This window comes from Spermophilus citellus (genome assembly GCF_964194105.1).
Source record: "Spermophilus citellus genome assembly, chromosome: X".
Taxonomy (NCBI): Eukaryota; Metazoa; Chordata; class Mammalia; order Rodentia; family Sciuridae; genus Spermophilus; species Spermophilus citellus.
Genome location: NC_138190.1, coordinates 65,438,347 through 65,451,718, shown reverse-complemented (window position 1 = coordinate 65,451,718; position 13,372 = coordinate 65,438,347).

The window sequence follows — 13,372 nt, the reverse complement described above, 5'->3', positions numbered from 1 at the left end:
TAATTTCCTTTTCCTGTTTGGCTTTGTTATCAGGGCAATGCTGGCTTTGTAAATTGAGTGTGGAAGTATGCCCTCCCCTTTTGTGAATATATATATATATATATATATATATATATATATATATATATATATATATATATATATAGTTGTTGATGGACCTTTATTTTGTTCATTTATTTATATGTGGTGCTGAGAATCGAACCCAGTACCTCACACATGCTTGGCAAGTGCTCTACCACTGAGCCACAATCTCAGATCCCCTTTGATTTTTTTAAAGAAGAGTTTTAGGATTGGTATAAGTGCTTTTAATATGTTTGGTAGAATTCAGCAGTGAAACCATCTGATCTCAAACATTTCTTTGATGGGAAATTTTTTTTTCCCTGGTTCTTTCTCTTTACTCACCATTGATCTGTTCAGATTTTCTCTTTATTCAAAAATCAGTATTGGTAGGCACAACCTACCAATATTGTATGTGCCTAGGAAGTTATCCATTACTTCTAGATTACTCAATTTTTTGCATATGAGTTTTCATAGTTGTTTTTATGATCCTTTTTGTCTGTCTGGAATAAATTCTAACATCTCCTCTATCATTTCTGATTTATTTCTTTGAGTCTTTTCCCCCTAGTTAGTCCACTTTATGGTCTTTTTGTTTATCTTTTCAAAAACCCAATTCTAAGTTTCATTATTTTTTCTATTGTTTTTCTACTCTATTTCTTTTATTTCTGCTACCATCTTTATTATTTCCTTCCTTCTACTAACTTTGGGCTTAGTTTGCTCTTATTCCTTGAGATGTATGTAACCTTGGGCTCTTTATTTGAGAGCTTTCTTCTTTTTTGACACAGGCATTTATTGCTATGAATTTCTTTCTTAGGCCTGCTTTTGATGCATTTCGTAAGTATTGGTATGTTGTATTTCCATTGTAGTTTCATCAAGTTTTTAAATTTACTTTTTATTTATTCTGGAACTGATGGGTTATTTAAAAGCATGTTGCTTTATTTCTGTACTTTTGTTTTTAATAGTTTTTTAAAAAATTTCTCCTATTTCTGATTTCTCCTTTTATGTCATTGTGATTTGAAAAGATACTTGTTAGAATTTCACTCCTTTTAAATTTGCTTGTTTTGTAGCCTAGTATATGATCTATCCTGGAGAATTTCTGTGAGCCCTTGAGAGGAATGTATATTCTGATACTATTGGATGGAATATTCTGTATGCTGTTACATTCATTTGGTTTAAAGTATAATTCAAGTCCACCATTTCTTTTTCTATTTTCCATTTAGATGATCTGTCAATTATTGAAAGTGCATTAAAGTCTCCTATTATTATTATATTGAAATTTATCTGTCCCACAAAAACATTTAATAATTGCTCTATGGATTTAGTTGCTCCAAGGTTGAGTGCATATATGTTTGTACACACACACACACACACACACACACACACACACACACTGAGGCACATCTGCATTCTTCTTAATTTTTAATTTTGAGTCAGGGTCTCGCTAAGTTGCTTAGGGCCTTGCTAAGTTGCTGAGGCTGGCCTCAAACTTGGTGATCATACTGCCTGACCTTCCGGAGTCACTGGGATTACAGGCATGCACCACTGCACCTAGCAAGCGCCACTGTACCTAGCCAGTGAATACATTTTGAGAATTGTTATGTGCTCTTGGTTAATTGGTTCCCTTTTTGCTGTGTTAGTCAACTTGTTTTACTGTTACCAGTACCTGAGGAAATCAACTTAGAAAAGAAAAGTGTGGCTTATGGTTTCAGAGGTTTCAGTTCATGGTCATTTGGCTCCATTGCTGTGGGCCTGTGGTGAAGGAAAGTATCACGACAGAGAGGACATGATGGAGCTGAGCGATTCACCATATGACAGCCAGTAAGGAGAGACAGAGAGTAAGAGGATGGTGGGATATGATATAGTTTCCAAGGGTCCACTTTCTTCAACTAGGTCCCAGCTCCTACAGCTTCCATCACCTCCCAGTAGTCCATTCAGCTATCATGATATTATTCCACTGATGAGGTCACAGCCTTTATGATCCATTTACTTTCCACAAACCCCACCTCTGGACACTACTGCATTGTAGACTAAGTCCTAAATACATGAACCTTTGGGGAGCAATCCAGATCCAAATCATAATAGTCAATATATAATGCACTTCTTTGTCACTTTTTATAGTTTTTTATTTAAAGTCTGTTTTGTCTGATGTTAGCTACCCTGCTCTTTTTTGTTTTCCATTTGCATGGAATAACTTTTTCCATGGCTTCATATTTGTTCTATGTGTGTCTGTACTATTAAGGTGAATCTCTTCTAAGCAACATATGATTGGATCTTGGATTTTTATCCATTTGGCTCTTCTTTGCCTTTTGATTGAAGAATTTAATCTATTTACCTTCAAGGTAATTATTAATATGTAAGGACTTAATGTGGCCATTTTGGAATGTTTTCTGATTGATTTGTAGGTCCTATCTTCCTTTCTTCCTCTCTTACAGTCTCCTTTATGGTTTGATGATTTTCTGTAGTGTTATGCTTTGAATTCTTTCTTTTTACATTTTGTGCAACTACAACAGGTTTTTATTTTTTGGTTATCATGAAGCATACACAAAACATCATATCCTTATCCTATAACAGTCTATTTTAAGCTGACAATAATCTAATCATGTGCAAAAGATATATACTTTCACTATCTACCACCTTTTATGATTTTGATGTCCAAATTTACATTTTTTGTAATTTAGATATATCCTCAAATTTTATAGTTACAATTGTCATTTTTTTTAATTGTAAATGTACACAATACCTTTATTTTATTTATTTATCTTTTTATGTGGTGCTTAGGATGGAACCCAGGGCCTCACACATGCTAGGCAAGTGCTGAGCCACAACCCAAACCCTATAGTTATCTTTAATAGTTTTGTCTTTTAATACTCACAGTAGAGATAAAATCGCTTTACCCACCACTCTTACAGTATCAGAGAATTCTGAATATTTCTATGAATTATTTATATTATTTATAATATTTATATAATATTATTTATAATATTTCTATGTAATATTTATATAATGTTTTACCCTCATTTTTTTGTTACTAATTAGAAACCTTTAATTTCAGCTTAAAGATCGCTCTTTAGCAATTCCTTTAAAGCCATCCTAGTGGTATGAAGAAGAACTTTGGGGCTGGGGTTGTGGCTCAGCAGTAGAGCACTTACTTGCCTAGCATGTGTGTGCAAGGCCTTGGGTTTGATCCTCAGCACCAGATAAAAATAAGTAAATAAAATAAAGATATTGTGCCCACCTACAACTAAAAAATAAATATAAAAAAGAAGAGCTATGTTGGATAAGGTTTTGTTTTTGTTTCAGTTTTATTCCTTTAGTACTTTAAATGTATCGCCCCAATATCACCTGGCCTGTAGACTTTCTGCTAAGAAATCTGCTGATATCCATATTAGAACTTTCTTGAATGGTCTGATTTTTTAAAATCTCTTGCTGCTATCAGTATTCTTTGTCTTTGATTTTTGATAATTTGATTATCAATTTGAGTTCTGATGAACTCCTCCTTGGGTTAAATTGGATTGGATGCTTTCTCCAGATTTGGGAAGTTTCAGCCACTACTTCCTTAAATATACTTCTTGAACTTTTTTTAAAAATCTGTTTTAGGAACTTCTATTATTCAAAGGTTGCTTTTTCTGGATAATGTCTCATAATTCCTATAAGCTTCTTTTGTTCTTTTTACCTTTTTGCCATTCTAACTCAATAATTTCAAACGTCTTTAGAGCTTCCTAAATCTTTCTTCTGCTTGATCAAGTGATTTTGTTGAATTCACAATTAAATTATTATATTCTTTTTCTGTAGGATTTCTTTTGGTTTCCTTTCCTTTGTCGAATTTTTGTTTTCTTTATGAATTGTTTTCTAAATATAATTTAACTTTCTATCTATTTTCTTGTAGTTCCCTGAACTTCATTGGGAAGATTATTGTGAATTCTTTGTCAGTTGTTTCATATATCTCCATTTCTGCAGGGTTTGTTATTGGAAGTTTATTAGGTTTTTCAGTGGTGTGTTATTTCTCTGATTTTTCATAATCCTGACATCTTTGTATTTATGCCTGTGCATTTGAAGAATTAGCCATGTTTTGGCCTTTGTAGGTGGTGTTTGGTGATTATAGATGTTCACTGTTTAGTTTAACCCGGTATGCTGGAAGGGCCATTTGTAGTGACCCCAGACAGGCAGACTTTGGTGTTGGATTCTCCAGTTGGGCTGGGATGTTGCCTATGCTTGGAGATTGAATGGAATTGCTATCTTTGTCCCATAGTCCTGTGAAACCACTGAATGGACTCTGGTTAAGCTGAACTGCTAGCTGGGCTCTGTGATCACTTCTGACTGGGAAGGGTTGTAGATTGTCTTCTTTGGTCGAATGGTATTGTTTTTGGGAATTTGTAGTTGGGCACTACATGTGCTCACTACAAGGCAGGACATAGTTTCTGGGGTTTTGCTTGGCCATTTAGGGTAATTAAACTTGTGGACTTGGGCTTTTCTCTTGGCAGTGTTGCCTCAAAAAGAGCACTGAGGCTTGGATGCATCGCCACTTGACTGTTAGGCTTCATCAGGGCCAAATGCTTCCTCCATTGATAACCAATAACCTGCACTTGTCTCCTGGCCTTGGAAAAGCTTAAGGAAATTATCAGGACTTCGTTGGGTTGCCACTTGGCTGCTGGGTTTGAGCAGTACCAGATGCTTCTTCCATGAATAATTGCTGACCTCTACTTGCTTGCCAGCCTGGGGAAGGCTTAAGGAAGAGGACTAGGGCTAGGTGGGGAAGCTGACTCTGTACTCAAGCCTGATAGACCTGCAGACCATGTTTCCTGCAGAGTAATGCCATTGGTTAGTCCCTCTGGTGTCATGTCCCCATTGGTCAGAATGCAGAGCCACTATCAAGCTCTGTGTATGGATCACCATGAGAGACTTAGCATTCTTTTATTTCTAATAGGAGGTATGTACATCTGTTGATACTTCCAATGTTTCCTGTTGTGAGACAGGATTGGACTTCCTGCAAAGGGTCTCAGAATGGTGGGTCAAGGAAATGTTCACCTCCAACTCTGTTTTCCCATTGTAGAAACTATGTGTACAGGGTAATCCTTTGTGTGTTGTGCTGTGCCAGCTTGGAGGACAGCCAACATGGTCAAAGAGAAACTATTCCTACATTACAATGTAGCGTTTTTTTTTCAGTTCTGCAGTCCAAGAGGGTGTCTCAGTCTCACTTCCTAGTTCTGGAATATTCACAGATGTATTCTTTTTTATAAATAGTTGCTACTTGAATTTCTATGACAGGGAGTGGAGCCAGAACACTCCCATTCCACTTCTTGTTGCCATCACCCTCTTTATTAAAATTGCAATGGTATATACAGGATGGAGCAAAATTCAGCCCTACTAGAATGCCACAGTTCCATAATAAAATAGTCACATAGTCTGTCATTGATGTTAACTCCTCAAAACCCTCAGAAATACCTCTACCTCTTGCTCAGTGAAGACAAGAGACAGAATGCTTGATACTATAAAAAAACAATGGTATACTTTGCTTTACTTTAAAAAAAGTACTTTATCAAAGGATTCAGACAATGGAATTTTGGGATAAAGAGATGGGGTAACATCACCCAATGGCTCTCATCTGGCTTTCTCGGTGCACCATATTTTGCCTCTGTGTCAAAATAAGACATAGTACTCTATGTCTTATTTGGCAATATACAATGCCAAAGTCAAAAAAGTATCCACTCTAATAAAACAGGTAGGTCTCCTTTTCATTTTTAGTTGTAGATAAACACAGTAACTTTATTTATTCTAAAATATTTTTAGTTGCACATGGACACAATACCTTTATTTATTTATTTATTTATTTATTTATATGTGGTGCCTCACATGTGCCAGGCAAGTGCTCTGCCACTGAGCCACAACCCCAGCTCCAGGAAAGTCTCTTGAAGGAGAAAGAGTTCCTAGAATCCTAATCAGGATTATCAAGGGAGATCAGGCCATTTGGGCATTATGGATTTGCAAAAGTGGGTTATTAATGAAGGAGCGAACCTATCAAAAAGAGAGTAACATAAAGCCACTTGGGGCTCTACTACATGCCAGAAATCTAGACACTGGGCCTATCTTATGGAAGAAATTTATAGGGGAGAAGAGCCAATCAAAACCAGCCAAGCAATTTCATTGGGCCTCTCTCTGTTGTGGCATATACCGCTGTAAGTCTTTTATTGGATTATCCATGCAAGGCATCAACCTTTGCTAATGTTATTTAGTGGTTAACAAAAGCCTTTGTGAGTATCACAAGTTATACAGTTAAATTAATGCTTCCACCTCACCATAAAGAAAATGCAAAAATAAATGAATAAATAAAAATAAAAATGAAAATGCAAAAAACATAATATAGAAAGACAATAGGCTTTTATAACATTGGGCAATCAAGAGAAATAGGAGGAAAATGGTCCCCCAAATGGTCAAAAATATTCCCGAGTCCAAATTATGTGACATTCATGTCTTTGTGGTATAACTACATCATGCTGGACTTCATGACAAATGAGGAAACCACCAATACTGATATTGTGACCTTTGCTAGAGTATGTACTCACACTGGACATAACCTGTTACTAGTTTTTATGAACATGAGAACCCTGACATTGCCACCCACAGTAAAGGAACGCCTTTCTTCCTCATAGAAAACCAAGCCTAGCCACTTCTTCCTTACTGTGGACAATTGACTCTGGAGCTATTCTCAGCCCATATCTACCACTCACCCAGAAACAGCTGGACAAACTATCCACCACTATTTGAAGAGAGAGATGCTCTTATCTTCCATCCATGTTCTTTATTAAAGGCACTATAAAACAAATCTAGATCTGCTCCCAGCACGCAGGAAGTGTACCTAATCCTCACGGGCCAGATAACACCATTTTAGTAATAACCAGGGAACAATCAGCCACGTTAATCCTGACTGTAGATAACCTCTGACTTTAATACCTACTCATGCTGTGGCTCTTCCTTACATGAGAAGTTCTTGCTCTCCCTAGCGTTGACTACATATCCATTGGTTGATCACCCTAACCCTGCTAATCTATACCTTCCTGTTCATAAAGTGTGTTTAGAAACAACATGCCACAGGCTCACCCCAGGGAGACACACAACATGGGTCAGTTTGGGGGACAATGGAAACCACATTGTGGGCTATTTGGGTTGGTTAATCCTACTAACATAACCATAGACATCAACACTGAGTCTAACACTCCTTGTCTCTACTACTACTAGCAGCACTCATTCTGGCCATCCCAGACGCTAAGATATCACTTGTGACTCAAATACTTTCTAAACCCTTTCTAAACCCTTCCAATCAGACAAAATTCACTACTATTGACTACCACTATCAAATAACTAGAACAATGGACTGCTATTTTCAAGTCTCAATTAAGGAACCCACAGGGATGATATGTACTCAATATTATATCCAGGTGCTTATGGTTGTTGCAATCTAATTAAAAATGCTGCAATTCAAAGCCAATACCAACAAACCCTAAAATATTTCCAAAATAAAAATAGACTTTTTAATATCTGTGAGATTGTGTTAAATGTAAATAATGCAAATTCATACAACTATTGACCTCATCTCTTATTAATCACCATGTTCTCTCCTCTCTCCAGCATAAACCCCATTTACTAAGTCAAAAAATATCATACTAATTAAGCGGCCAGGGACACCTTACCATGGACTTCCTTCCTGTTTGCTAATTACTAGGCACACGTAAAACAATGTATACTACCTAATATTAGCTGAGTCAAGCATATCTAAAAAGTCTGGGACTACAATTAGCTTGAGAGTTCTTCTAGAACCTAATCTTCTTACAATACCAACTGCAAGTTTTACATAATACTCAGTGGAAGCTGGCTTTCCAATTGCAAGGCTGGCTTTCATAATAATCATAGCTTTTGAGTGTTCCCACAAAACACTAAAAACATATTTGATCCCATGGAAATCTCTACTTTCTGCATGGAAATTTCTCTATACAAATTAAGAATTATTTGCCTACAGCTATTAGAAAATTTGCTGGGCCACCCAAAATCACCATTAATAAAGGCTTGGGAAACATTTGAGGGACATTTCTTACTTATATTACTTTAATAGAGGCTATATAATAACATAATGTGAAAATAACAATAACTCAGAGGTGAAAAGAGCAAAGGTTATTTATTCAGAGTTTGCTAGACCAAGGGAGTCAACCACTGTCACTTGTATTTTAACAGAGATTAAAAGGTGGGGGGGATGAGAAGTCTTTATTATGGAAAAAAATAGGGCTTTGGGTATGTGCTGATTTGAAAACATTCACAGAGGAAGCTACAGGTCAGCTAACTAGTGGTGGAACATCCTATGTTATTACTTAGATTTTCATGTTTGGCTTTCTCTGGTTGAATCTAAGTTGGAAGCAAGAACAAAAATTAAAGAAGTCAGTTATTAACTCCTGGTCATTTGATTATTATGGAAGTTATTCTTTAGTTTCCTAGATTGTTACTAAGGATAGCAATCTGACATCCTATAAGTTTGACTTATAGCAAGATAGCTTCCTGCACTGATTATGGTGGATAAGGGGCTTGGTTTCCTGAACAGGTTGCTGAAATTTGTAGGTTATACTCTGTATGTATCCCACCTTACAAGATATAGAAACAATAATGAGAAGGCTGGTATTTAAGCTAACCTGGGAAGAAATTTATTAGTGTTATCATACTGCCACCTCCCAAGTCCTAATCCTTGAGGCTATTAAAACTATACAAATGGACCCCCTAGAAAAGTTTCCCTGGGACTGGAAATGATGGAGCAAGTGGTCCACCTCCCAACCTAAAATATAACAACATGATAAACAGAAACAGAAATGGACCAAATGTATGATACAATGGATGTTCATTTTTTAAATAACTTGACCCACCTTTGAGGACCCCATGTGTGACTGCTGTACTACAGTTCTCTGGTTAAATCAACAACTTTTTTTTCAAAATGCTAAGAGCTCCTGCAAAGCTTATTCCAGACTCATGAAAACATTGATGCTACTTACTATTGGTAATTATCGGGAAACTCAGTCACTAATGCACACTAATCAGTACAAGAAGGAACATTTAATTTTCCAAACCTGCATATGGCTTTGGTCACAGCAATAGATGATAGCAAATTTAACTGACATGTTGCTTCTCTCAACCTGATTATAGTACAGATGGCTTAATACCTCTCTCCTGGAAAAGCTCCCCCATAAACCTCACTTATCAAGATAAGCCGGTTCCCTAATTACTGACATCCAACAATAGTATCCAGAAACAAATATGTGGGCATTGATGTTTTGGGCCCACAATCAATTTAGTTGATCCATGTACAGAATTCAGAGTGGATAGCATGCATGCTTGTCTGAATATGACATTTTATGTTCTGATTAGCATCAGCTGGAATTGAATTAAGCCATACAAAACTTATCTTCATAGGAACACAGAAAATACTGGCAGGAGAGGGTGCCAAGCAGGCTGCTAAGGAAATAAAATTATTTCCTCTATCACAAGCTTCCTCCCACCCCTTGACAATATTTCCCATACTTAAGTTTGGCTCAAAAGTCTAGTACATTTATTTAATCTTTATTTTTTTATTTTTATGTGGTGCTGAGGATCGAACTCAAGGCCTCATGCATGCAAGGCTAGTGCTCTACCACTGAGCCACAACCCCAGCTCCCAGTCTAATACATTTTTATTCACCAATGGAACCCCATGGACTTACCATGGACTTCCTTCCTGTTTGCTAATTACTAGGCATACGTAAAACAATGTATACTACCTAATATTAGCTGAGTCAAGCATATCTAAAAAGTCAGGGACTACAATTAGCTTGAGAGTTCTTCTAGAACCTAATCTTCTTGCAATACCAACTGCAAGTTTTACATAATACTCAGTGGAAGTACTTGCCCCCACAAACTTGCTTTCTACAACTTTCCAACTCTGCAAATGAGTTTCCTGCTAGACTCTATGGTACTAACTGTCATAGGATCACAAATTTGGGGTGCAATAGGAATAGCACAAGTGCTGGATACCATAAAAGATATACAAATAGCTGTGTTTAAGGAGTTATCCATACTAATTAAACAGTCCAAGGATTGGAACCTGGCAGAATCTCATCATTATTTATGGTCTGCGGTGGTAGATAATTATTGGCCTAGATTACTTACTGGCTGCTGACAGAGGAGTTGGTGTAGCTTAGCACATCTTGCTATATGTAGCAGGTAATGCAAAGTATTAGAGATAGCCAGGGACCATCATTGACTAAACAATTGAACAAATCAAAATCCACCTTTTCTGACCTATTTTCCTGTCTTTCTCCTACTAAGTGGGCAGATTGGCTGTGAAAGGACTTTAAAATCCTACTTTGTGCCCGTATAGGAATTTTGTTGGCTTTATTACAGGCTCCAAACTCAGGAATTACAAAATAACATACTTCTTAAATTGTAAAGTAACATGAGGCCAGGGGATAAATTGTTATATACATGAATCAAAGCTAGCCTGTGTGTATTAGCTTCTATGATATTTACTTCTTCAAACAGGTAAGGTCTGTTCATAATTCTGCTGGTACCCAAACTCAATTTTTAACCAATCATTTTAAATATAGCCCCAAACAGCTTTTTAGCCATTTAGAGACTGCCTGGTTTACATGTCACTGTGAAACTATCCATCTGCTAGCCATAGGTGATAACCTGGGGGAAGTAAAACAAAATCCTACTCTACAGCCCTTCTTTAGACCCAGAGACTCCCTGCTGTGGCTCTGAGACATCACATAGATACATAACTTTTCTCTGGGATTCTCCTCTCCACTTGTGAATGGTGTCCTGCAACCAGCCTCTAGTAGGTCTCAGGCTTTAATGAGCATCCACCTCTAACCCCTTGCAAACCTGGTCAAAGGGTTGAACAAATAAAACTTTAGTGCTTCTGCCACCTTGTATTCATATCTTTGTCCTTGTTGAGTCACCAAGTCCCTTGAAATCACTACAATTTCACCTATTTTCATTCTACATATAACTTAAATCACATATGATTATCATTATTTTACAATGTCAATATGTATATTACCCCACACATTTATCCTTTCTCTAATGGTTCACTTCTGGCATCTCTTCATTTTCATATGGGAACCTATCCTTTCAGTATTTCCTTTAGTGTGGGCTTTTCAATCATCAAAATATTCAAGTTTGTCTTCTGGAAATTTCTTCATTTTTTTTTTTTTTTGAGGCGGGGTCTTGCAATGTTGCCCAGGGTGATCTCAACCTCATGAGATCAAGTGATCCTCCCACCTCAGTCTCCCAAGTAGCTGGGAGTATCACCATGCCCAGCTAATTGTTTTTTGCATTTTCATTTTTGATGGGTGATTTCAATAGGTTTAGACTTCCAAATTGTCAGCTTGAAAATCATAAAATTCATTGAGTGACAAAATTACATGCAATGTAAGGCTCATCACTTTGCACATCCTTTTTTCTTCTGAGATCATGACTTTTCAAGATTTCATTGCCTTGATAGATTTCTGGTGCTGTCCTGGTAGTTTGTGTGTGTGCCTGTGTGTGTGTGTGTGTGTGTGTGTGTGTGTGTGTGTGTGTTGTGTGGTGCTGGGGATTGAACTTGTACTAGGCAAACACTCTACCACTAAGCTACATCCCCAACTCTCTTGGTAGTTTATGATGCCTTCAGTTTCTTTCCCCAAAATTTCTAGTTGCTTTTTGGCAGGTCCTAAATGAGGTTCCTTTACCAGAAATGGAACTCTTCAACATCATCATAAAGACTTATTTTTATTTCATTTTTCAGTACTGTGATTTGTTTAAATAATTAATTTAACATCCATATAGTTTTCAGTTATGTTATATTAAATTTCATAATGAAAACTAGTTAAATCCTTGTACATATAGCTTATGATTTCCTTAGAATCTATTTCCATAGATAGAATTGCTAGCTTTTAAGATTTGATCAGTGTCAGGGCCATTAGAAATCACTGGAATATTTGCTTCTGAGGCTTAGAAATAGCCCAGATTTTTTGGTCATTCCTCTCTAAATGGGTATCTGGGCATAATATCTGCATTTGACTTCCAGAATTGAAATTAGATGCATGGCATAGGCAGACTGCTTTCACCAGCTGGAGACAGATGTGCTGACATTTTGTGGCTGCAGCCAGTTGTTTTCCCTCCCCAAACAAGCGTAAAGAAAGTCAACTCCCAGTTTGTTGTGGAGACATTAAGAAAGACCACATAGTTGTAAATGTTTGGAGCAAGGTATAAACACATTGGTAGAGAGTCAACAATGGTAAGCATGCTCTAATGGGCACTCCTGCTCTCTCTCTCCCCCCTTCCTCCCTCTTTCCTCTAGAAGGACCTGTCTCTGCACTCCACTCTTTTCCCCCTAGCTTATTACTACTGTACTATTTTCAGTTGGAATGCTTTTCTCATCCTTGTCCTTTTGGTATATATCTACCCATTCACCTTTAAACACCAACTCTTCTATGAAGCTTTTTCTGGATCTACAGGTAGATCCACTATACTTGGTACAAACTTCTAGAAAAATTTACTTCACTTGTTTTTTGACTGACTCCCACTCTTACAGTGCTTATTGAATGAATAAACTAGGGGGTCAAGATTGGATTTTTCTCAAAAGTGCTAGAGTAAGTTCTTTGGATTCGACAAAGGGGAATGAAGGGAATTGGACATTACTATCCTATGTGCATATATGATTACACAATCAATGTAATTCTGCATCATGTACTACCAGAGGAATGAGAAGTTATACTCCATATAAGTATACTATGTCAAAATACACTCTACTATCATGTATAACTAATTAGAAGAAATAAAAAAATGCTAGAGAAATAGAGTAAAACAGAGTAGGTAACAATCATTAACACTGATTATGCCCAGATACCTATTTGAGAGAAAAGACCAAAAAGTCTGGGCTATTTCTAAGCCTCAGAAGCAAATATTCCAGTGATTTCTAATGGTTCTGACACTGATCAAATCTTATAAGCTAGCAATTCTACATCTGAAAATAGATTCTAAGGAAATCATAAGCTATATGTACAAGGATTTAACTAGTTTTCATCATGAAATTTAATATCACAGTGCTAATGATTGTATCTCAATTGACCCTGACAACAGCTCTATTAAATGGGCCAGTGACTTGGGAGTAAGGGGATTACACAAATCTTGGAATTTTAGTGGCTTTCCCAAGGCAGGTTGTAATTATCTGTACAGGTTAGTGTTGGGGCTGGCAATAGTGAAATTTTCAAGCTTGTTTCAGGCTTCTTGATTAAGACTAAATCCTGGGCCTTCAGACCCTC